General features: G+C 43.8%; 2 long non-coding RNA genes across 2 annotated transcripts; one reads left to right on the top strand and one right to left on the bottom strand.

Moving 5' to 3' along the window:
- Positions 1–655: 655 nt before the first annotated feature.
- Positions 656–15,181, top strand: LOC116980954. The gene is made up of 3 exons (XR_004414120.1): positions 656–667; positions 9,751–9,754; positions 15,083–15,181. It is a non-coding gene; the product is annotated as an uncharacterized LOC116980954 (long non-coding RNA).
- Positions 12,993–23,540, bottom strand: LOC116980955. The gene is made up of 3 exons (XR_004414121.1): positions 23,530–23,540; positions 22,597–22,598; positions 12,993–13,096 (listed from the first exon to the last, which is right to left on the bottom strand). It is a non-coding gene; the product is annotated as an uncharacterized LOC116980955 (long non-coding RNA).
- Between the last annotated feature and the right edge of the window lie 3,325 nt (positions 23,541–26,865).

Raw genomic sequence — 26,865 nt, 5'->3', positions numbered from 1 at the left:
GAAATCTCACCATCAATGCCCCCACAATCTCTAATGCCTCCTCTATCAGAAACCTAGGGTATAGTCCATCCATTCCAGGTCACTTCTCCACCTTCTCCCTAGTAACATCCACTCCACTAACGTCCACACCGACTCACTTGAAGTTCGGCCACATTGCTGGTGTCTTCCACTGTGAAGACTGATGCAAATAATGTTATTCCACTCCTCTGCCATTTCTTTTGTTCCCCATTATCACTTCTCCTGCATTATTTTCCAGCGGTCCAACGTCCATTCGTGCTTTTTCCAGCTTTGCACCATAGCTAAAATCAAACCTCCAATTTGACGACTTTGAAAAGATCATCCATGCCTTCATCTCCTCCCGCCTTGATTAATGCAACTCCCTATACACTGGCATCAGCCAATCTTCCCTGTCCCACCTGCAACTGGTTCAAAACCCCGCAGCGAGTCTTCTAACGGGTACCCATAAAAGGCACCACATCACCCGATCCTGGCCTCTCTGCACTGGCTCCCAGTATGGTACAGAATCAACTTCAAGCTCCCCCTATTCGTATACAAAGCCCTTAATGGGCTTGCCCCTCCCCCTATATCAAAAACCTTCTAACCCACCATTTTACCTCCAGGTCCCTCAGGTCGGCCGACTTGGGGCTACTGACTATCCCGCAGTCCAGTTTTAAGCTCAGGGGTAACCGCGCTTTTGCGGTTGCAGCACCTAGACTGTGGAACAGCATCCCTCTCCTCATCAGAATTGCCCCCTCCATCAACTCCTTTAAGTCGCGGCTCAAACCCTATTTCTACTCCCAAGCGTTTCTTGAGGTCTTCTGAGGGCGCGCTGTAAACAGTTTATGTATGTATTGTTAGATCTATGTACCACTGTATGAAACACGTTAGTACCTGCACTGATGTAAAGCACTTTGGTCAACGAGAGTTGTTTTTAAATGTGCTATAGAAATAAAATTGACTGACTGACTGACTTTCTTACTCCTAATATCGCTGAAGAAACCCTTGCTATCCTCTTTTCTTCTGCAGTTGTATAGGGCTCTGGTGAGACCACACTGGAGTATTGTGTACAGTTTTGGTCTCCTAATTTGAGGAAGGACATCCTTGTGATTGCGGCAGTGCAGCATAGGTTCACGAGATTGATCCCTGGGATGGCGGGACTGTCATATGAGGAAAGATTGAAAAGACTATGCTTGTATTCACTGGAGTTTAGAAGGATGAGGGGGATCTTATAGAAACATATAAAATTATAAAAGGTCTGGTCAAGCTAGATGCAGGAAAAATGATCCAAATGTTGGGTGAGTATGTATGGAATTCCCTGCCACAGAGGGCAGTGGAGGCCAAATCACTGGATGGATTTAAGAGAGAGTTAGATAGATCTCTCAGGGCTAGTGGAGTCAAGGGATATGGGGAGAAGGTAGGCACGGTTTATTGATAGGACACGATCAGCCATGATCACAATGAATGGCGGTGCTGGCTCGAAAGGTCGAACGGCCTCCTCCTGCACCTATTTTCTATGTTTCTATTATTATATTATTAGCTAGCTTACCTTCGTATTTCATTCATTCACCCCGTATTGCCTTTTTAGGTACCTTCTATTGTTCTTTAAAAGCTTCCCAGTCCTGATTCCCAGTAATCTTTGTAATTATACCGTCTCTTTCAGTTTAAAACTGTCGTTAACTTTTCTTCTGTCAGATTGGCTGCTTTCTCCCCCTAGAATCTTTCTTCCTCTTTGGAATGAAATCAGCTGGATTCTTCTGAATTATTCCCACCATTCCTGTTCCACCGTCATCCCTTCCAGGGTCCCTTTCCAGTCATCTTTGGCCAGCTCCTCCCTCATGCCTCTGCGGTCTCCTTTGCTCAGCTCCAATACCGACGCATCCGATTTCACCTTCTCCCTCTCAAATTACAGATTTCAAACTGATCATATTGTGGTCGCTACTAGTGGTTCCTTTATCTTGACTTCCCTTATCAAATCCGGTTCATCACACAACACTCAATCCAGAATTCCCTTTTTCCGGGTCGGCTCCGCTACAAGCTGCTCTAAGAATCCACTCGGAGGCACTCTTCAAATTCCCTTTCGTGGGGTCCGGTATCAATCTAAATTTCCCAATCTACCTGCATGTTGAAATCTCCCGTGACCCACCTTTCTTAGATGCCAATTGTATCTCCTGGTGTAACTGGTATCCTATATCGTGGCTTTTGTTTGGAGGCCTGTAAACAAGAACCCTATTTCTTATAGACAATAGGTGCAAGAGGAGGCCATTAAGCCCTTCGAGCCAGCACCGCCATTCGATGTGATCATGGCTGATCATCCCCAATCAGTACCCCGTTCCTGACTTCTCCCCATATCCCTTGACTCCACTATCTTTAAGAGCCCTATCTAGCTCTCTCTTGAAAGCATCCAGAAAACCGGCCTCCACCGCCCTCTGAGGCAGAGAATTCCACAGACTCACAACTCTCTGTGAGAAAAAGTGATTCCTCGTCTCCGTTCTAAATGGCCTACCCCTTATTCTTAAATTATGGCCCCTGGTTCTGGACTCCCCAAACATCGGGAACATGTTCCCTGCCTCTAGCGTGTCCAAGCCCTTAACAATATATGTTTCAATGAGATCCCCTCTCATTCTTCTAAACTCCAGAGTATACAAGCCCAGCCGCTCCATTCTCTCAGCATAATACAATCCCGCCATCCAGGGAGTTAACCCTGTAAACCTACGCTGCACTCCCTCAATTTCTTGAGCTGGAGGGTGGTGAATCTGTGGGATTCATTGCCGCAGACGGCTGTCATTAGTTATTTTTAAGGCGGAGATTGACAGATTCTTCATTCGTACGGGTGTCAGGTTTATGGGGAGAAGGCAGGAGAATGGGGTTGAGAGGTAGAGATAGATTAGCCATGATTGAGTCTAAGAAAAAAATCATCGTCTATATCTCTCGTTTCCCTTATCCAAAACCGGAGTGAAGAAGAGTCTCGACCCGAAACGTTACCCATTCCTTCTCTCCAGAGATGTTGCCTGTCCTGTTGAATTACTCCAGTTTTTTGTGTCTAACCATGATTGAATGGCGGAGTAGACTAGATGGGCCGACTGGCCTCATTCTGCTGCTCCCCACGGCAGACCCCTCTCTACCTGGTGATGCATAAACTCGGTGCGTCACCGGGCAGCTGCGGCCGCAGGAACCCCTTCACTGATGAGCGGGGACGCGGTTGACAAACGGTGCCACTCTCCCCGGGGATTCACGGTGGCGCAGCGGTAGAGTTGCTGCCTTACAGCAAAATGCAGCGCTGGAGCCCCGGGTTCGATTCCGTCTATGGTGATTATAGGCAATGATAGATAGAGCAACGGAGACGAGCTGCATCTCCTCTCTACCCCCTCCCTATCAACCCCCCTCTTACTACTCCCCCCTCCTCTCTCCCCCTTCTCTTTACCCGCCCCCCTTCTCCTCCCTTTTCCTCTTCCCCTCTCCACCTCCCCCTTTTCCTCTTCCCCCCCTCACCCCTCCCCTCCTCTCCTCTCCCCTCCCCGTTCCTTTCTCCTCCCCATCTCCTCTGCCCCCATTCCCCTCTCTCCCCTTCTCCTCTCCCCCCTCCTGTACCCCCCTTCTCCTCCCCCCTGCTCCCGCAACTTCCACTCCCCCACTCCCCATCATCCTCTCCCCCTCCGCCCTCTCCTCCTCCTCTCCCCCCCCCCCCCCCCCCTTCTCTTCCCCCCCCCCCCCCCCTCTTCTCCTGCTCCGCCCCCCCCCCTCCTCCTCTCCCCCTCCACTTCCCTCCTCTACCCCTCTCTCCCCTCCCCCCCCCTCCCCCCCCCCCCCCATCCCCCCTCCTGGGCGGATAAGCTGTATTCCACTCGCTCCCGGGCGGATAAACTGCATTACACGCGCTCCAGGGCCCCACAACTGAATTACACTCGCTCCCGGGCGGATAAACTGTATTACACTCGCTCCCGGGCGGATAAACTGTATTCCACTCGCTCCCGGACGGATAAACTGTATTACACTCGCTCCCGGACGGATAAACTGTATTACACTCGCTCCCGGACGGATAAACTGTATTACACTCGCTCCCGGGCGGCTCCAGCTTTCGACACCCCCGCCGACCCAACTCTCCAGCCCGTTAACATCCCGCCTCATCCCCCCCGCCCCCGGCCGTCGACGTCCGTTAACCTCCCGCTCCCCTCACTCTTTCCCCCCCACTAACCGTTGATCGCCGCTGTAAACCGTTCCGAAGCTGGCAGCTGTAGGCGATGGTAAAGTGGTAAAAGCATGAATTTAAACTAGCAGCCAAGTTGCTGTTGCTGCATTGACACCGTGTGCTCTCTCTCCCGCTCTCCTTCTCCACCCGGCATCCGAGCGCGTGTGTGTGGCCAGAGCGCGGAGCCCGACCAACTGTCAACGCGCTCCCGCTCCCTCAGCCGTTGACGCCCGATATTTCCCGCCCGCTCGCGTTGCCCGCGTTTCCAGAAGGTTCTTCACCAACGGCCGTTATTTCCCGCGTTTCCAGAAGGTTCTTCACCAACGGCCGTTATTTCCCGCGTTTCCAGAATGTTCTTCACCAACGGCCGTTCATTCGGACTTCGCTTCTCCACAACGACGTTCGCATTCCCATCATTATTTCGATTTGAACCATTTAAAAAATGTCAACGCTTTTCTTGTTTTTACAAACGTAGGCGATGTTTTCAATATTTATTTATATTTGAATAATTATTTTTAACAAGATTATTGCATAAATGTTTCATTGCATAAATGTCCCCGATTGAAGGAAGAGAAGTCCCAATTATTTTTTTTCTGCACACGAAAGTTTAAAATGCTGCCTCAGAAAAAGTTTCAAGGACACATCAAGTGACATGTAATATCTTGCCAGTTGCATTTGCTTTTTGGATAGAAAGTTGTTGGTGCTGTTATCATGCTTCCTGACAAACCTTGCAGGTGGATTATTTGCTGCAAGATATACAACCACAGGCCTGTACATCTACAGCATATGTATCAGTTCCAGTTCAATTATTGAGTCAATTATTGAGTAAATGATGATTGCCAAGATATTGATGTTTGATGATTTGGTGCCGGTTATGGCATTGAGTATCAAGGTTATGTGGTTATATATTCTGCTTTGTGGGAAATTTTCTTCACTTTCCTGTTGTTTGACATGAGTGTTACTTTCCACTTTGGTCTATTGACGAGTTATTTTGTATGTAAGCATTGACTGCATTTTCTCAGGAGTTGCAGTGGAATTGAAAATTATGTAACCATCAGTGATTATCAACTTCGGATCTTAAGATGGATGAAAGGTCAGTATTTGAAAATATTTGGGCCCAGTGTAGTGTTTTTTTTTAAATCCTTGATACATATGTACTTCCGTTTTATCAGAATGCCCTAGTACCATGCAGTTCAAATGCTGCCTTTCTGTCTACAGGTGTCACTGTCACCTCATTTCTTGATCCCAGATATTTAGACTCAACGTCTTTGGGATTTGCGAGAAATAAAGCAAGGACAGCATGGAACAAGCGACACAACAAGAAGTTGATAGAAAACACCTAAATCTGTATACAATAGCAAATCTCTTTTTTATTCATATGTTGTTGGATAATTCCTGCATCCGCCCACCTGTGACTGTGATGTCCCTGTAGATGTCAACTCTCTGTGCTCAGCCCCTTCCCTATTCCCACTTCCGTGTGAACATCATTTCTTGCATCAGGTGCACATGCACTGTCTGGGCATCATATGTATGTCACAGAAGGTTCACAAACCTTTTTGTTCCTTTGATGTAGAGGCCACTGAATCACCTCCCCAGTTACCTCCTTCAGCCATGATGGACAGGCTTTCACAAACTCTGTAGCTCTGGAATAAACATCAACAGAACAATCAGGTGACAATTGAATGTGAAAGACGACATTATCTTGTGAACCAACAAACAGCATTATAGTGCAGTGGAGATGTGGAAAACACCCCATCCAAACAATAGACAATATGTGCAAGAGGAGGCCATTCAGCCCTTCGAGCCAGCATTCCAATAGACAATATGTACAGTAGTAGGCCATTCAGCGCTTCGAGTCAGCACCGGCATTCAATGTGATCATGGCTGATCATCCACAATCAGTACCCCGTTCTTGCCTTCTTCACCAACTCCGCTATCTTTAAGAGCCCTATCTAGCTCTCTCTTGAAAGAATCCAAAGAACCGGCCTCCACCGCCCTCTGAGGCAGAGAATTCCACAGATTCACAACTCCCTGCGTGGAAACAACATGGTATACCCCTGCAAATTAACAAACAAGAAAAGTAGACCATCTAGCTCTTCATGTCTACCCTGTCATCCATAAGACTTTGTCTGATCTATCCAAGACAGCAATTCATCATCTGTGCCAGAGCCCTGAAGCTTTCAAACTCCCTGATCACGGTATGATTATTCCAGACCAAACACGGCCAATCCCCAACATCCACACCTCACCTGTTTGGAGGCTTCAACTCATAGAGAAAGAGGAGACATACGCACTGATGGGGAATTATTGTCACACTCTGCTGGCCCTATTCTTACCACATCCCTGCCATCCAGGACAAGAGCTTCCACACCACCATGTTACCCATTGCCAAATTCCCCACTAGCAGGAACGAGAAATAAACCTTTTCATGGGTCAACTGCAAACATCCCAACTGTAATCCCCACTGCTCCCATGGCACTTTCCACCACATCCCCGGGGTTCCTATTCCACAATAGAAGGATTATATCCCAGGCCAGGACTCTGCAGGATCTCCATGATGTCAGGTATCTGTGCAGTACCACCACCAGTCCCACTTAACAGGAGAATCATCTGTCTCATCACTACAGGACGTTGCCCAAAGCCACCCAAAGGTTCATCGGACGGCGTTACCAGGAGGGAGCTGGAGACGTCAGGCGCTAGGAGTGGCCCAGTAGGAGGGTGAACGGGGTTCATGCCTACAGCGCCTTGAAGGTAGGTGGAGTCGCCCCGCGGGCCACAAAGATGGGTGAGGAGAGAGAGGTCAGTTCACAGGAACCGCACCTGTACATCGAGCTTACAGGCAGACTATATTTGGACTTTGACAAAGGCGATGCCTACTTGTGCTAAAAGAATTTCACTGTGCAGTTACATAGCGTAGGTATGTTGCAAAACCTACTTTCAGCGTCGATGCAGGTCTGTCGCTGCCCGTGTGCGCGATTTTGGTGCCTTTGAGAGGGGGGCTCGTTTAAAACGCGGTTTTCTCTAGGCTATTCAAATCGAGGTGGTTCAGCCTACTTAGTTGCTGACGAAAAATCGCTGCGAGGTTCGTTCGCTGCAAGTATTTTTAAACTTAATTGGTTAATTTAATTGTTATAGTAAGTTAAAAATCATCCTCTAAACCCGCGACCGCCAACAATGGAACGGATCTCATGCAGGGGACAACGGAAGGTAGGTTGTTTATTTTTACATTAAAAAGCGCTTCTTAAGATCCCTTTATACAAAGTTTTATGTTGCGAGTAGCTAATTTGGGGCACCATTAAATCACGCAGTATTTGTCTGGGCATATGGGGTACATATCCACCGCAATGGGAACGTTCCAAACCAACGCGTTCCACAGAGTTCCACAGGATCCCACTCGAAAGCTGATTTAAATGGCCATTAATTTACAGCAATTGAACACGTCAAGAAATTTTAATGATAATACAGAATGGATGTTAAATCGTTACATTTTCCACAAAATTGATAAAAAATTATGGAAAACCAGAAATTGACTTGTTTGCATCCAGGTTGAACCACCAGTTACCTCAAAATGTTTTGTGGGAACCAGAACCATGTTCAACAGGGGTAGATGCGTTTACGTTAAATTGGGGTGTAATGTTTTTGTATGCATTTCCTCCCCTTTGTCTGATCAGTAGGTGTCTACAGAAGATCAAACAAGATTATGCTTCACGATTATTGGTGGTTCCAGATTGGCCCACACAAACATGGTATCCAATAGTGTTAAAAATGTTGACAGAACCCATAATGCATGTCTCAAGACAAGAAAACCTACTTGTGCACCCTGTAACTGGTGAATTTCATCCTTTACATGATCGCATTGATTTGCAGATTCTAAAAAGACCATATGTTGGAAGAAGACAGCTTCCTTCATATTTCTACAGCTATATTAATAGCAAAAGGATAACAAGGGATAAAATTGGTCCATTAGAGAGTCAGAGTGGACAGCTATCTGCAGAGCCAAAAGAGATGGGGGATATATTGAACAATTTCTTTTCTTCGGTATTCACCAAGGAGAAGGATATTGAATTATGTGAGGTAAGGGAAACAAGTAGAGTAGCTATGGAAACTATGAGATTCAAAGAAGAGGAAGTACTGACACTTTTGCGAAATATAAAAGTGCATAAGTCTCCAGGCCCGGACAGGATATTCCCTAGGACATTGAGGGAAGTTAGTGTAGAAATAGCAGGGGCTATGACAGAAATATTTCAAATGTCATTAGAAACGGGAATAGTGCCGGTGGATTGGCGTATTGCACATGTTGTTCCATTGTTTAAAAAGGGGTCTAAGAGTAAACCTAGCAATTATAGACCTGTTAGTTTGACGTCAGTGGTGGGCAAATTAATGGAAAGGATACTTAGAGATAATATATATAAGCATCTGGATAAACAGGGTCTGATTAGGAACAGTCAACATGGATTTGTGCCTGGAAGGTCGTGTTTGACTAATCTTCTTGAATTTTTTGAAGAGGTTACTCGGGAATTTGATGAGGGTAAAGCAGTGGATGTTGTATATATGGACTTCAGTAAGGCCTTTGACAAGGTTCCTCACGGAAGGTTGGTTAAGAAGGTTCAATTGTTGGGTATTAAGGGTGGAGAAGCAAGATGGATTCAACAGTGGCTGAATGGGAGATGCCAGAGAGTAATGGTGGATGGTTGTTTGTCAGGTTGGAAGACTGTGACTAGTGGGGTGCCACAGGGATCTGTGTTGGGTCCACTGTTGTTTGTCATGTACATCAATGATCTGGATGATGGTGTGGTAAATTGGATTAGTAAGTATGCCGATGATACTAAGATAGGAGGGGTTGTGGATAATGAAATAGATTTTCAAAGTCTACAGAGAGATTTATGCCAGTTGGAAGAGTGGGCTGAAAGATGGCAGATGGAGTTTAATGCGTCTGAGTTTAGTGTGAGGTGCTACATCTTGGCAGGACAAATCAAAATAGGAAGTACATGGTAAATGGTAGGGAATTGAAGAATGCAGGTGAACAGAGGGATCTGGGAATAACTGTACACAGTTCCCTGAAAGTGGAATCTTATGTAGATAGGGTGGTAAAGAAAGCTTTTGGTGTGCTGGCCTTTATAAATCAGAGCATTGAGTATAGAAGTTGGGATGTAATGTTAAAATTGTACAAGGCATTGGTGAGGCCAATTCTGGAGTATGGTGTACAATTTTGGTCGCCTAATTATAGGAAGGACTTCAACAAAATAGAGAGAGTACAGAGGAGATTTACTAGAATGTTGCCTGGGTTTCAGCAACTAAGTTACAGAGAAAGGTTGAACAAGTTAGGGCTTTATTCTTTGGAGCGCAGAAGGTTAAGGGGGGACTTGATAGAGGTCTTTAAAATGATGAGAGGGATAGACAGAGTTGACGTGGATAAGCTTTTCCCACTGAGAGTAGGGAAGATTCAATCAAGGGGACATGACTTGAGAATTAAGGGACACAAGTTTAGGGGTAACATGAGGGGGAACTTCTTTACTCAGAGAGTGGTGGCTGTGTGGAATGAGCTTCCAGTGAAGGTGGTGGAGGCAGGTTCGTTTTTATCATTTAAAAATAAATTGGTTATATGGACGGGAAAGGAATGGAGGGTTATGGTCTGAGCGCAGGTATATGGGACTAGGGGAGAATACGTGTTCGGCACGGACTAGAAGGGTCGAGATGGCCTGTTTCCGTGCTGTAATTGTTATATGGTTATATAAGACTATCAGATCGCTCTATGGATGTAATTACAGGATCATGGAGGGATAGAACCCAGACGCAGTACATTTCTTACATTAAGAAATGGGAGCAGTTTTGTTCAACACAAAATATTCCTTACCACACTGCATGCACTTCAGATGTTGTAGAATTCTTGTCAAAATTACATTTTGATGATAATTTAAGTTGTAGTACGATCAACACTGCAAGGAGTGCTTTGTCGGCATACTTATCGAGACCATCTGAACATCAAGTTTTAGGATCACACCCTTTGATTTGTAGATACATGAAGGGCATTTTTAATGCTAAACCTCCCAGACCGAGATATACGGAAATCTGGAATATGAGGGATGTACAAACACTACTTAGGGATTGGGATCCCATCTCAAATTTGTCATTAGACAAAATCACAATGAAAGTAGTCATGTTAATGGCTTTAGTCTCAGCCAAAAGAGTACAAACATTACACAAGTTAAGGGTAGAAAGAATGGGCATAAATACAGAGGAAATTACATTCTATGTCTATGATCTGCTAAAACTGAGCAGACCAGGAGTCTCGGGGTGTAAATTGGTATTTTCAGCATATCCTTCAGATCAAAGACTTTATGTAGTTACATATTTGAAACACTACATTGAGACCACCAAGCACCTTAGAGGTGTAGAATCTGCATTATTCATCAGCCATAAAAAGCCACACAAAAAAGTGACAACACAAAAAATTTCAAGATGGCTGAAGAAGGTGCTATTGGATACAGGAATTGATACTGACAAATTTAAATCTCATTCCACCAGGGTGGCGGCAACATCGGCGGCCAAGGATTTAGACGTTCCAATAGACCATATCCTCGCGGCAGCAGGATGGGCAAATGAAAGGATGTTTCTCAAGTATTATCACAAAGAAGTTGCAGACCCTGTTGTATTTGGTGGTACTGTTTTGGATTCAGTATTAAATATCCCTAGTAATTAAAATGGGACACATAATGTTTATCATAAAATAAACCATTAATTGATTAAACAAATGTGATGGTTGCATGTTATTGAATGTTTTTCACTCATGGAGTCAAGCAAAATGCTTGATATGCCGGAACTCAATCTGCGGCCTGAAATCACAGAAGCTTTAAAATCTTCATATAGTCACTCACGTGACTCCGAAGTAAAATAGTAAGATTAAACGAAAACTTACCAGTTTGAAGTTTGATCTTTATTTTAGGAGGTTACGTCGAGGGACTACGTGCCCTCCGCTCCCACCCTAGTAAAGATCAAAGGTAAGTTAAGTTTGTATCACGTAGTATTATGCTTCGGAATATATCCTGTGATTTCACACCGCTGCTATGAAGTTTGACGCGCGTGCGCCTGGACGGTCTTGTCACGTAGTCCCTCGACGTAACTCCTCATAAAATAAAGATCAAACTTCAAACTGGTAAGTTCTCATTTAATCTTACTATTATCCTTTGCTATCTTGCAGACTTTCTCTATTATCATAGCTGAAAGATATAATTCTGCATTAAATGGTACTACTTCTGGTCCTGAACTATTCCAGCTGTGGACAGGTAATCTTTCTCTACCTTTAATTAACCTCTAGCATCTAAATCAAACATATTTGGTTATCATACCGTTGTGTGGGATCGGGTCAAGCACAAATCATTACCATTGTAATAAAGACAAAGCGCATTTACTTCATTGATGAAAATAGTAAATACTGAAAACAGTGGAAAGTGCAATGGTGCTCCATCTGCTGCTCAATCTGCTGAGTGTTTCTAGCATGGCAGCATTTTATCTTATTATATGAATTCAATGCACATTGGAAATTGTTGTCGAAAAATTAGATTTAATTGTGCTCTTTACTGTAAAATGGTTGTTTATTGCTCTGTGGCCCATTTCCTTTCCCCGTAATACATCCATTCCCTCGATGCCAACATTTGTAAAAGCCCTGAAACCAGGGAAACAGAAATATCGATGCAGGAGTTGGCCATTCCGCCATTGGTGTGAATATTGAAGACAGACACAGATCGGTGACGTTTCAAAGTTAATGTGAACTAGTCATTAACCACTTGTGTGAAATGATTAATGATAACTACCCTAAGCAAAGCATGAAAGACTTTCAGGTGAACGGAAGCTGTGTGCGATGTGTAGATGGTCATTCATTGAGCTTTCGACTGGACAGATAGTTGTATATGGATGCTCTTGCTCAATAGATACAAAGTGCTGGAGTAACTCAGCGGGTCAGGCAGCATTTATGGAGAACATCGATAGGTGATGTTTCAGAGTGCTGGAGTAACTCAGCGGGTCAGGCAGCATCTGTGGAGAACATGGATAGGTGACGTTTCACAGAGTGCTGGACTAACTCAGCGGGTCAGGCAGCATCTGTGGGGAACATGGATAGGTGATGTTTCAGCGGGTCAGGCAGCATCTCTAGTCAATGTGGGTTGTTTCAGGTCTGAAGAAGGGTCGTAACCCAAAAAATGTCCCCTCTCCATGTTCTCCACAGAAAGACACAAAATGCTGGAGTAACCCAGCGAGACAGGCAACATCTCTGGAGAGAAGGAACCTTCAGACGGAATAACAGGAGATAAGTGTAAGGTATTACTCCAGCACTATTATCAGAATGGTGTCAGGTTAGGAAAATGGGAAGTACAACGAGACCTGAGTGTCCTTGTACATCAGTCACTGAAGGTAAACATGCAGGTACAGCAGGCAGTGAAAGCTAATTGGCCTTCATAATGAGAGGAGTTGAGTTTCGGAGCAAAGAAATCCTACGGCAGTTGTACAGAGCCCTAGTGACACCACACCTGGAGAATTGTGTGCACCTTTGGTCTCCTAATTTGAGGAAGGAAATTCTTGCTATTGAGGGAGTGCAGCGTAGGTTCACAAGGTTAATTCCTGGGATGGCGGGACTGACAAATCTTGAAAGAATGAATCGACTGGGCTTGTATTCACTGGAATTCAGAAGGATGAGCGGGCGTCCTATAGATTAGTAAGTGATTGTACAGGGTAGATGCAGGAAATATGTTCCCCATGTTGGGGGTGTCCAGAACTGTTAAGGTTCATTTCTTAAAACACACAACTCACAATGTTAGATAAACCAACACAAGCTTTATTGATCATTTAGCCGGCAAGAGTGCCAGGGGATACAAAGTCAAGTATGCAACACATACTTAACTCTCCTGGGCCATCACTCTAATGAACAAAGACATTCAGCACCTTTCTATAGTATTTTGGGAATGTCGTCACATGTTTATACAGAGTTGGAGCAATGACGTCTAACACATCAATCACAGAGTATACCCATTCAAAGCATTCTTGTCACTAACACAATACTCATGCTATGGTTATAACGATCACAAACTTCAGTTACAAACCCCTAAACAACAGGAACTTAGTCAAAGGTCCATCATCTGCAGTAGCTTCTTAAACAATGTAAGGATCTTTATCAATTACCAACTCCAAAGGAAACACATCTTCTCTCAAGGCTTCTGTTGACAGAAGCCAGCACCTTCTCAGGAAACAAATCCTCTCCCACCATTGTCAATATCTTTTGCTTGGGCACAACAGGAAGCAGCTTGAATGCAGTTTGAATGCTGGCCTCCAATTTCCAGATCACCCAGCTCATCTACAGCACAGAATTACAAAGCTTCAGAACTCAAAACCCAAAGAACTCAAATTAATCTTTACTTAATAAAATACCTTATGTTACAATTTGTATTATATAACTAGGATATTATCAGAACCAGGGGCCACCGTTTAAGAATAAGAGGGCATGACTTTAGAATTAAGGGACAGAAGTTTAGGGATAACATGAGGGGGAACTTCTTTACTCAGAGAGTGGTAGCGGTGTGGAATGAGCTTCCAGTGGAAGTGGTGGCGGCAGGTTCGTTGGTATCATTTAAAAATTAATTGGATAGGCATATGGGTGAGATGGGAATGGAGTGTTATGGTATGAGTGCAGGCAGGTGGGACTAAGGGAAAAAAGTTGTTCGGCACGGACTTGTAGGGCCGAGATGGCCTGTTTCCGTGCTGTAATTGTTATATTGTTATATGGTTAATAACGGGTAGGTCATATAGGACTGAGATGAGGAAAAACCTTTTCAACCAGAGAGTTGTGAATTTGTGGAATTCCTTGCCACAGAAGGCAGTGGAGGCCAATTCATTGGATGTTTTCAAGAGAGAGTTAGTTCAGTTCACATTTACTGTCACATGCACCAATTAAGGTATAGTGATATTTCAGTTCCCCTACAGCCATACTCAGTATAAAGCAACAACACACAGCCACATAAAATAAAATTTAACAGAAACAGCCACCACAGCGGAATCCACATTCCTCACTGTGATGGAAGGTAATAGAGTTCAATCATCTTCCTAGTTTGTTCATGCGAGGTCGGGGCTGTTGAACACTCCGCTGTCGCCACTGCCGACGTCCAAAGCCGTCGCGTCGGGAAGGATTGGAACACTCCGCAGCATCGAGCTCCCGAGTCGGCCTCTTCTTACCGGAGACCGCGGGCTTCACGGTGTTAAAGTCCACAGGCCCCAAGGTTGGAGCTCCTCACAGGCGATCCTCGGCAAAGGAGAAAAACCACATCTCCGTCGAGGTAAGTGACTGAAAAAAAGTTTCTCCCAATTACCCCCCCTCCCCCGTGTAAAACAAACTAGAAAAATTAAACCATACTTTTAAAACATTCTTAAAATACGGGAAGCGGTGACTCCAGATTTATCCTGACTCCTTTCGCCAGCGAGAAAAAGACAGAGGAATGATGAAGAGATGGCCCACGAGGGAGTGGGGGGGGGGAATGTCTGTTTAATTTGGAGAATTCAATGTTCATGTCATTGGGCTGTAAGCTTTGAGGTGCTGTCCCTCCAGTTTGCGTGTTACCTCACTCTGGCTATGGAGGAGGCCCAGGACAGAAAGACCAGAGTGGGAAGGGGAGTTACAATGGTTGGCAACCGGGACATGGAATGGAATGGAATGCTATTTATTGTCATTCAAACCTAGGTTTGAACGAAATTACATTTACTAGTTTTTTACATTACAAAAAAAAAACAAGATCCACACTTAACACAGTTTACATGAACATCCATCACAGTGAATCTCCAACACCTCCTCACTGTGATGGAAGGCAAAGTCTTATTTCTTCCTTTTATTCTTCACTGCACTTCACTTCACTTTAGTCCAACTGCAACGTCTACGCGAACTGGGGCTCCGATGTTAAAGCCCCCGGCGGACGATGGTAAGTCCTGTGGCCATTTAGCCACGCCGGGCGATGTTAGGCCCCAGCTCCGTGTCCTTTAAACCCCACGGTTCAAGCAGACAAACCCGCGGTCCAGCAGTCCAACTGCAGCGTCTAGGCGAACTGGGGCTCCGATGGTAGAGCCCCCGGTGACGATGGTAAGTCCCCATGGCCGCTGATCACCCCATTCATTAGTTCTATGCTATGCACTAAGGACAATTTACAGAAGCTAAATAACCAATAACCCTGCACATCTTTGGGATGTGAGAGGAAATGGGATATGACAATAAAATATTCATGACTCTTGAAACCGGAGGAAACCCACGTGTTCACAGGGCGAATGTGCAAACTCCGCATGGACAGCTTCTGAGGTCAGGATCAAGCCCTGGTCACTGGATCTGTGAGGCAGCAACTAATCTCATCATTTTATACACGTTTATAAGATCACTACTCATCCTATATAGAGGATGGGAGCTGCCTGGCTTGAGGATAGAACTGAAAAGTTGAATTAGAAATATCTAAATTCCCATCCTTACTGTTTTGTTTTCCAGCCGAATGAATCGTTACCATCCACCTACTCGATGGACAAGGCCTCTTCGCGACTCTCGTCATTTATCCGCACCATTTTATGCTTGCCTTACTGCCTCAACAATCCCAAGGACCACAACGGCACCATCTTGGGGACTTCCTGCAGCTCCACAACGTCACTTCCTGAGTACAAGCGGAACGAGGAAAATTGCATCATCCGCGTCAGCCTCGAGAACGGCAATGGGAATGTGTACAAAAGCATTGTGGTAGGTGCATGGCATTCTTCCACAGCTCAGATACTACTTTATAACAGAGACACAGCATGGAAACAGGCCCTTCGGCCCACTGATTCCGCACCGACCAACGATTGGATAGGATGCACTAGTTCCTGTAACCCTAAGATTTTTGCCTCCACCACAGTGAGGAGGTGCTTGGAGGATACACTGTGGTGGTGTTAATTTGTGTTTATTGTTGTTTATTATTGTATGATTGTATGTATGACTGCAGGCACGAAATTTCGTTCAGACCGTAAGGTCTGAATGACAATAAAGGTATTCAATTCAATTCAATTCCTGCATGCTAGGGACAATTTACTGAAGCCAATTAACCTACAATCCCGTATATCTTTGAAGTGTGGGAGGAAACCGGGGCACTGGTGTTAGTCAGGGGTTATGGGGAGAAGGCAGGAAAATTGGGTTAGGAGGGAGAACTTCCTCATGTGGCAGCTCGTTCCATACACCCGCCTCAATGTGAGAGGGGAAAGATTTAATAGGGACCTGAGGGGCAGCTTTTTCACACAGTGTAGTGGGTGTAGTGGTACAGAAGGCTGAGAGGTGGTCATACAGAGGTGTATAAAATCATGAGGGGAATAGAAAGAGTGAATGCAGAGGGTTTTTTATCCCGGGAGGGGAATCAAGACCAGAGGACATGGTTTTAAGGTGAGAGGGGCAAGATTTAATAGGAATCTGAGGGGTGTTGGGTTTTGGGAGTGAGCTGCCAGAGGAGGTAGTTGTGGCAGGAACTACACAATATTTAGGGTGCAGATAACCTATGGGAAAACACTTACCACCAGGGAACTGCAAACCTAAATGTTCTCAGTATCAACCAAAACATGGTAGGGCAGGGAATTGAAACGAAATAAAGTTCTAAGTCCTAACAGCGGGACGGGATCGGTCGCACTATAAACAGAGACATGAAACTAGATCACCAGGATGCACTAGCCTTATATGCTAACCTGGAACCTCCCAACCTCCAATATTAAAATTTGGAGGCATCTTATCTTAACAGGGAAAGAACTTCACATAGAGGGAACTCTGGGGCATATTAAGGAACGTCTTAAAAACTACTTCCTGGGAAATGTGATACCCTCATCAGACATAGAATTATTCTACCGACACTTAAAATTCAGAGTTATAAGGGTATACCTTAGAATTATTCATTCCATTATCCTCCAGTTCAGCATGTACCGAACTGAATGTTCATGCTTAACGGGTAAGAATCAACTAAAGCGCATACTGAACTACAGTGCCCATATATTATAGGAGTTATGGAGGACATCCAACACATATCACAGGAAAGAAACATCGTCTGCGGTCCACCGTTAACACAGTTCACATGGCAGTGACTTTGCCGTAAGAAATCGTACAGCCTTTATGGAAGCTTGCAGGGAACTAAACCATCCATCAGACTGGTAGTAGAATAATTGGCATTAGGGGCTGTGTGACAGCCACATGCTATCGGACCTTAACATAATCATAGTACAGAGCGTAACACGCGTCACTCAAGAAATTATGTGGGGTTCATTCTGACAGACGAATTAAGCAACCAACAGAGGCCACTATGGTACAAACATGGTGGAACATACATTAGGCATTGTTCCTAACCAAACTCAGTTACCCGTCTATGGAACCACATACTGATGGGCCTTGGATTGGGATGCTACTAATTCCATCTCCAGCTGAGGGGGAGATGGAATGCTCAGGAGGCATCACTACTAACGTTGGGCATATATACCTGGGGAAGTGAGAGCTAGTCATCGCTTTAAGTCATATTGTTTTGGGTTATATCACCAGTATGTTAGTCTACAAATTGACAACACCACCGGGGTAGCATATGTCAACCATATGGGTAGAAACATATCGACACCATTTGACTATCTGGCCAACACTATTTGTGAATTGAATTGAATTGAATCCTTTATTGTCAGTCAGACCTTTCGGTCTGAATGAGATGTTGTTGCCTGCAGCCATACATGTAATAATAACAACACACAAACTAACATCCACCACAGTGAGTTCACCAAACACCTCCTCACTGTGATGGAGGCAATAGTCTTACAGTTACTGTCTCTATTAATCTGGATTAATAGCGTATCCAGATAGAGATTGGATATCAGCTTCCAACTACCAGGGAAACTGAATTTAGTGGCAGACAACAGGTCACGCTAGTCTAAAAACACTGTATGGATGTTGGATAAAATATGTATTGCTGGAATAGCCGGTATGGAACACCAGATAACGACCTATTCACATCCATGCTCTTACCAGTTATCAAATTATGTTCTTGGGAGCCAGAACCTGGGGCAGTGGTTCAGATGTATCTTCGCTGATTGGCGGATCCTTTATGCATCCCTCCCTTTGCCTCATCAGTCGGGTATTTAGGAAGAAACTATAGACTCCACGTCTCGAATTTTGATAATACCTGATTGCCCTATGCAACCATGGGTACTGGTGATATCAACATGGGTCAGAACCATACATCACCATCCATCATAGACCTAACTTACTGGGTCTTCCCGCAACAAGGGGAGTTATCCATGTCACTATTATATATTAACCTATTTATTTAGAGTTGTAAGCACCTCTTCTACATCTGGGACTGACGGACCGAATGCGGAATTATTTCAGCGGGATACAGACAGTCCACCCTAACATCAGTACTTGGTATCATCTAATAATGGGAAGTACTGTCACAACAATAATCATCACCCACAGATCTATGAACATCCCGTCTGTTCTGGAATTCCTGGCAAGCCTCCATTATGATGAGAGGCTCAGTCATAGTGCCATCAACTGCACCAGAAGTGCTTTGTCAACATACCTGTCGAAGGTACAGAGCGGCATTCTGTTGGGACAAGCCCTGGTAAACAAACTCATGAGGGGCATTTCTAAAATTAGTCCCCAAGAACCAGGTACTCCCAAATATGGGATGTGAGCATTGTACTGACCATGTTAAGAAACTGGTCTCCAGCTACAGCTCTGTTCCTACGGAAACTGACTATGAAAACAGTCATGCTGATGGTCCTGGTCACGCCACAAAGGGTCCAGTCACCACAGAAAATAAGGTTGGACAACATGATTAATTCATCTGGAATTTAAGGTTTACATCAGTGTAATAGTTATACAGAACAGACAGGGGTCAACACGCCTAAAAAACAGAATTCAGAGCCTACCCTACAGATGGTCGTCTCTGTATTATAACTCACTTACTATCATACATGAAGTATACTAAGATCATCAGATGGAAGAAATGTCACTTTAATCAGCTACTAACAGCCATTCAAAACAGTGACAGTCCAGACCATCTCTAGATGGCTAAAACAAGTCCTAAATAGGCTGGAGTGGACACTAGCATTTCAAATCTCACTCCACCAGGGCTGCAGCTACATTGGCAGCTATGAAGTTGGACGTACTGATGGACCTAATCCTCAAGACAGCAGGATGGTCAACGGAGGAATTTTCCAACGACTTTATAACAAACCAGTCATTGAACCTGGAACATTTGCAGAAACAAATTTAAGTTCTGTACTATAATATACCCATAAATAGGGGCAATAATTGGTGTTAATATTTTTACTGTTGGATTTCAATATCGTATTGATGTCTATTGATGTTAACTCTATTCTACCCAAAAATCAAGGCAGATGTGATGCATGGACTCGTTCCACGGCATGAAATCACAGAGCTTTAAAATCTTCACGTAGTCACTCACGTGACTCCGAAGTAAAATAGTAAGATTAAACGAGAACTTACCAGTTTGAAGTTTGATCTTTATTTTATGAGGAGGAACATTGAGGGACTACGTGTCCTCCGCTCCCACCCTTGATCATAGTCTCAAACTGGTATCTGTTGTCTAATCTTACTATGTTTAGTCATTACAGTTATCTGTGATTTCACATCGCTGCTTTGAAGAATGACACGCATGCGTCCTAGCGGGGTTTTTCACGTAGTCCCTCAACGTTCCTCCTCGTAAAATAAAGATCAAACTTCAAACTGGTAAGTTCTCGTTTAATCTTACTATTCTAATGGAGAAGCAAACGGCCACTCCACGCCAACAGGTGCAATGCTGAGAGATATGTCAGATGCGATTTTAAAGGCCATCAACGACCGCTTTCATCAATTTGAAATCAAGTTTGCATCCCTTCAGTCCTCACAAAATGCCTTGACGGTCCGAATGGATTCCATGGATGAGATAGCTGGAGAGCATGACACCCGCCTGACGTTAATGGAGAAAAACATAAGCAAAATACAAAAGGAAAACACCCTCCTGCGAGCAAAAATCAACGACCTAGAGGGCCGCTCGCGTCAAAATAACATTAAAATCGTGGGTATTCCAGGAGAAGAGAAGGGGAAACCAACAGAGTTTATCAGCGGCCTCATCCCAAAACTGCTGGGTGAGACAAACCTCCAAAAAACACTTCTCATTGATCGTGCACACCGCACCCAACAGCCGAAGCCCACGGAGGGAGCCAGGCCTCGCACACTCATCGCCAGGGTCCATTTCTTTCATGAGAAAGATATGATAATACGACTTGGTCGACAACGGACTCTGGAATACAACGGACAGCGAGTTTATATTTTCCCAGATTACACAGCAGAGGTAATGGAGCAGCGACGCGGGTTCCGCGTGGTCATGCAGACCCTGTGGGAGATGGAGGTGAAGTACAGCCTGCGCTTCCCAGCCAAACTCCAGCTTCAACACAACGGGCAACCGAAGGTCTTCACTTCTCCTGGAGAAGCAAAGAAATTTGTGGAAGGGCACCTGAGATGCAACGCTGGAAATGAACAGGATGACCCTGCTGGACAGAGGAAATGTTCGCTGAGAGCATTAAAGAACAGTTTGCTTCAATACACATAAAGACGGGATAATTTGACATTTTCAACATTATTTGAATGAGCGGAGGAGGCCCTTGGCTTGCCTTAGCTGGTTTATTTGTTCATAGACTGGTTAGGTAGTGGGCCTGGGAGGCAATTTTACTTGCCATACGCCCGGCGGCCCTCGTTAAACAATGAGGGGGAAGGTAACGCTTTGTTTGGGGAAGTGTTTTCGGGGAGGGGGTCGGGGTTCGTTAATGTTCAATGTTTTCCAGAGCTGCCAGACTTTTTATTTTTTATATTGTTTCATTTCACCATGGTGTGACTTTTTTTTCCTCTTAGCTGAATATGTCAGGACTTAACAATGTAAAACAGGACGATATGAGTAAGATAACATTGGTCTCATGGAATGTACGTGGCCTTGGGCATCCAATTAAGCGGGGTAAAGTGTTTGCGCATTTGAAATCTTTGACTTCAGACATAATATTTCTCCAAGAAACCCACATCAAAGCTACAGAACAGAGGCGATTGAGAGCTAATTGGATCTCTCAAGTTTATCAGTCACCTTTTATATCCAAGGCTAGAGGTGTAGCTATTCTTTTTCGTAAGAATATCCCATTTCAACTTGTTTCAATGGTTACAGACCCAAATGGCAGATATATTATGATTAATGGAAATATTAATTCACTTCCTGTCACACTACTGAATATATACGGTCCAAACATTGATGATCCAAATTATTTCAATATGAGATTCCACCTTCAAATCCAAAACGGGTGATTTGCTTACCAATCCTAAAGAAATAAACAACCGCTTCAAAGTATTTTATTCAGAATTATATACTGCTAAAAGGTGGGCCACTAATGCAGATTTTGCAGGTTTCTTTGACTCCCTCAGTTTGCCAAAACTAGATGAATCAGACAGGCTAGAACTGGATTCAAATTTCTTAGAAAGCGAGCTAGTTAAGGCTATTAAATATTTTCCCTCCGGTAAAGCGGCTGGACCGGATGGATTTGGTTGCGAATTCTATAAGGCATTTCATAAGTCGCTTGTCCCACTACAAATTAGGATGATCAATGATTCCATTAAGAATAACAAGTTTCTGAAGTCATTGTACGTGGCAAATATATGTATCCTGTTAAAAAAAGACAAGGATAAAACGGAACCTGGCAGCTACAGGCCTATTGCTCTCCTCAACTTTGATCAAAAGGCTATCACAAAAATACTAGCTAATAGATTGGGGAAACATATTTCATCAATTATACACCCTGATCAAACAGGGTTTATTCCAGGTAGATTTTCGTTTTGTAATGTGCGTCGACTCCTGAATAATTGATATAGCTCCACCAAAACGCGGGATTCTAGAGCGGCCATCTTATCCTAGATGTTCTAGTTATTCCAAAATCTTCCAATTTTCCTTACTACATCATTTAAAAAAAAAACTGGACTCCATTATCCTTCCATTCATTTGGGGCTACAAAGCCCACCGTATATCAAAGGCACATCTTCAAAAGCCAAAAAATGAGGGAGGCATGGGCCTTCCTATATTTAGGCACTACTATTGGGCAGCCAATGCTAGAGCTCTGATTACTGGCAATGGGGATTCCCAGATGAACCTTTGAATAATAATAATAATGCCCCTTTGTGGCTAAACATTGAAAACACAGCAGTGAAAAATTCCTCCCTCTGTACTTTGCTTTTTTCCAAAACAGAATCCCCACATAAGTTGTTTGGTGAGAACTTTATTTTAAGAACTTCTATTCGAATTTTAAATCAGATAAGAAGTTTCAGTACATTGTCAAATGTCTCTATTTACACCGCCATATGCCACAACCACTCCTTTTTGCCATCACAGACGGATGGGGTGTTTGCTGTCTGGAGGGACAAGGGCCTTGCGACCCTCAGAGATCTATATATTGACAAAAAGTTTGCTTCGTTTAATCAGCTGAAATCAAAATTTAACCTTTCCAACTCTCATTTTTTCCCCTATCTCCAAATTAGGCATTACGTTAAAGATCAAATTCCAAATTTTCAAACCATGCCTGACAGTTGCCCACTCTATGAGCTCCTGCAGCTTCCTCCAGACTCCAAACATCTAATAACTCGCTTTATGAGTCTATTCACCACCTCTGTATCCACTACCCATCTGAAAGAAGCCTGGTCTACTGAGCTGAATTTCGAGGTGTCTGACGACATTTGGAATGAAGGTCTGACCAGAATCCAAACTTGTTCGATCAATGTCAGGTATAAACTGATCCAGTTTAAAGTCATCCACAGACTCCATTACTCAAAGACCAAATTACATTGAATCTACCCAGCTATTTCTCCATTATGTGACAGATGCAAAAGTGCAGATGGTTCTTTAACACATATTTTCTGGCTCTGTCCTCATATACAAAGATACTGGTCTGAAATATTTAAGTGGTTTTCTGGGGTCTATGGAAAAGATATTCTCCCTGATCCAGAACTGGCACTTTTTGGATGCTCAGAGACTGCTTTGTACTTCACGTCTGAAGAAAAACAAGCACTTGGTGTGGTGGCAGCCGAGAAAATGATCCTAACAGACTGGAAATCACCCACACCCCACTGCTTCGAAAAATGGCTCAATGAAATGATAATACTCATACAGATGGAAAGGATACGCTTCTACAACTCCAAGGTACCAAACAACTTTTTAAGTGTTTGGGGACCATTTATCAACCATCTCAAAGACCAATAATTTCATAATTTCATATTATCTGCAGTGATGTAGTCCTGTGACCTTTACTTATGCCCTTGCAATGCATGACTGTGTAGCACCATGTGGATTGTACCAATACTGTTATGTCTGGCGGCTTTTTTTTTTTTCCTGTTGTCTTTTTTTATTTATTTAGTTTTTTTTTTGCTTTATTTTCTTTCTTTTTTTGTTTTGTTCTGTTTTGTTAAAAAATTGTATAAAATAATAAAAATATTTTTTAAAAAAAACAATGATAGATTTCTTAATTTTAAAGATAATTTTATTTGTTTCCAAATTCTTATTGTACCATATATAATTGGGTTCTTCTTATATATTGTGTTATTCAGTTTTTTTGGGGAGAAGAGGATTGTTCCTATATTACAAGGATGGCAATCCTCCTCCATTTTTATCCATTCTGTCTGTTGGGTAGAACTATCCAACCAATAAATCATATTCTTAATATGCACTGCCCAGTAATAATACATAAAATTCGGAAGTGAAAGTCCCCCGACCTCTTTTGGTTTACATAAGTGTTTTTTTGTGATTCTATGTGATCTATAGTCCCAAATATAATTAATAATATTAGAGTTTAATTTAAAAAAAAATTTTTGGTATATATACCGGTATAGACTGAAATAGGTATAGTAATTGTGGTAGGAAGATCGTTTTTATTGCAATTATTCTACCTAATAATGATAAGGTAATTGTTTTCCAAAATGTAATCAGCGTATTGTTTATTTAATAAAGGTATGAAATTAGCGTTGAATAATGCTTTATATTTTCTAGTAATCTGTATACACAAATATTAAAAAATTTCTGTTGCGATTTTAAAGCGGAACTTCAATAAGTGTGTAGGTTCTTGAGGTTTTAATGTCATGATTTCACTTTTATTCCAGTTTATTCTATATCCAGAAAAAGACCCAAATTCCTCTATTAAGTTTAATAAATTTGGTATGCTCGTTTGTGACTTTGTAATATATAAAAGTATATCTTCTGCATATAATGAGATTTTATACTTTGAGTCCCTGGTATTATAGCCCTGAATATTTGGATGAATTCTTATACTTTCAGCCAGGAGTTCTATCGTAAGGGCAAATAGCAGGTAGGTGTGCGTGTGTGCGTGTGTGCGTGTGTGCGTGCGTGTGTGCGTGCGCGCGCGCGTGCGCGTGTGCGTGTCTGTGTCTGTGTCTGTGTCTGTGTCTGTGTCTGTGTCTGTGTCATCTCACTGTCTCTGTCATCTCACTGTCTCTGTCATCTCACTGTCTCTGTCTCTGTCATCTCACTGTCTCTGTCTCTGTTTCTGTCTCTGTCATCTCACTGTCTCTGTCATCTCACTGTCTCTGTCTCTGTCATCTCACTGTTTCTGTCATCTCACTGTCTCTGTCTCTGTCTCTGTCTCTGTCATCTCACTGTCTATGTCATCTCACTGTCTCTGTCATCTCACTGTCTCTGTCATCTCACTGTCTCTGTCTCTGTCTCTGTCATCTCACTGTCTCTGTCTCTGTCATCACACTGTCTCTGTCATCTCACTGTCTCTGTCTCTGTCTCTGTCATCTCACTGTCTCTGTCTCTGTCTCTGTCATCTCACTGTCTCTGTCTCTGTCTCTGTCATCTCACTGTCTCTGTCTCTGTCATCTCACTGTCTCTGTCTCTTTCTCTTTCTCTCTGTCTGTCTCTGTCATCTCACTGTCTGTCTCTTTCTCTTTCTCTCTGTCTCTCTTTCTCTTTCTCTCTGTCTCTCTCTTTCTCTTTCTCTCTGTCTCTCACTCTCCCTCTCTCTTTCTCTGTCTCACTGTCTCTCACTCTCCCTCTCTCTTTCTCTGTCTCTCTCTGTCTCTCCCTCTCCATCTCTCTCTTTCTTTCTCTCTCTCTCTCTCTCTCCGTCTCTCTCTCCGTCTCTCTCTCACTCTCTCTGATGCGCGCTCTCTCTCTCTCTCTCTCTGCATCTCTCTCTCTCTATCTCTCTCTCTCTCTGTATCTCTCTCTCTCTCTCTCTCACTCTCTCTCTCTCTCTCTCTGCATCTCTCTCTCACACACTCTCTCTCTCTGTCTGAAGAAGAGTCTCGACCGCAAAACGTCACCCATTCGTTCTCTCCAGAGATGCTGCCTGACCCGCTGAGTTACTCCACCATTTTGGGTCTAACGTTAGAAGGAGGAGAGGGCATCTTATTGTACAGGGCTCTGGTGAGACCACACTTGGAGTATTGTGTGCTGTTTTGGTCCCTTCATTTGAGGAAGGACATTCTTGCTATTGAGGGAGCCCAGCGTAGGTTCACCAGCTTAATTCCAGGGAAGGCGGGACTGTCATATGGTGAGAGAATGGATCTGATGGGCTTGTACACTCTGGAGTTTAGAAGGATGAGAGGGTTCTCATTGAAACATATAAGATTATTAAGGGTTTGGGCACGCTAGAGACAGGAAACATGTTCCCGATGTTTGGGGAGTCAAGAACCAGTGGCCACAGTTTAAGAATAAGGGGTTGGCCATTTAGAACGGAGACGAGGAAACACTTTTTTCCCCAGAGGTGGTGAATCTGTGGCCATTTAGGACTGAGATGAGGAGAAACTTTTTCACCCGGAGAATTGTGAATCTGTGGCCATTTAGGACTGATGAGGAGAAACTTTTCTGCAAAGAAAGTTGTGAATCTGTGGCTTTCTCTGCCACAGAATGCAGTGGAGGCCAATTCACTGGATGCTTTCAAGAGGAAGTTAAATGAAACTCTTAAAGATAGCGGAGTCAGGGGATATGGTCACAGAGACAGCAAGGAATGTGGGCGATAAGATGCAGGGCGGCCTTATAAGGAGGTCTTTTATATTTACAACAGGTTCAGCTGTTAGTAATTCATTTGGAGAAACCAGGGTCACAGCAAAGATGGTCAAATTGTTCAAAAAGGAACTGCAGATGCTGGAATATCGAAGGTACACAAAATTGCTGGGGAAACTCAGCGGGTGCAGCAGCATCTATGGAGCGAAGGAAATAGGCGACGTTTCGGGCCGAAACCCTTCTTCAGACCCCTGAAGAAGGGTTTCGGCCCGAAACGTCGCCTATTTCCTTCGCTCCATAGATGCTGCTGCACCCGCTGAGTTTCCCCAGCAATTTTGTGTACCTTTGGTCAAATTGTTATTGCTTTACAGCAGACCAGAAATCACAGAGAGTTGTGGACGCAGCCCAGACCATCACGGTTCAGTTTAGTTCACGTTATTGTCCCGTGTAGTGAGGTACAGTGAAAAGCTTTCTTATTGCGGGATCACCAGTCAGCGGAAAGATTGTACATGATTACAATCCAGCCGTCCGTCTACAGTGTACACATACAGGATAAAGGGAATAACGTTAAGTACAAAAATACAGTGTTCTCTCTCTCTCTCTCTCTCTCTCTCTCTCTCATAA

Source organism: Amblyraja radiata, chromosome 15 (genome assembly GCF_010909765.2).
Source record: "Amblyraja radiata isolate CabotCenter1 chromosome 15, sAmbRad1.1.pri, whole genome shotgun sequence".
NCBI classification, from domain to species: Eukaryota; Metazoa; Chordata; class Chondrichthyes; order Rajiformes; family Rajidae; genus Amblyraja; species Amblyraja radiata.
Note: the sequence above shows the minus strand (reverse complement) of the source record. Positions and strands in the feature narration are given on the sequence as shown.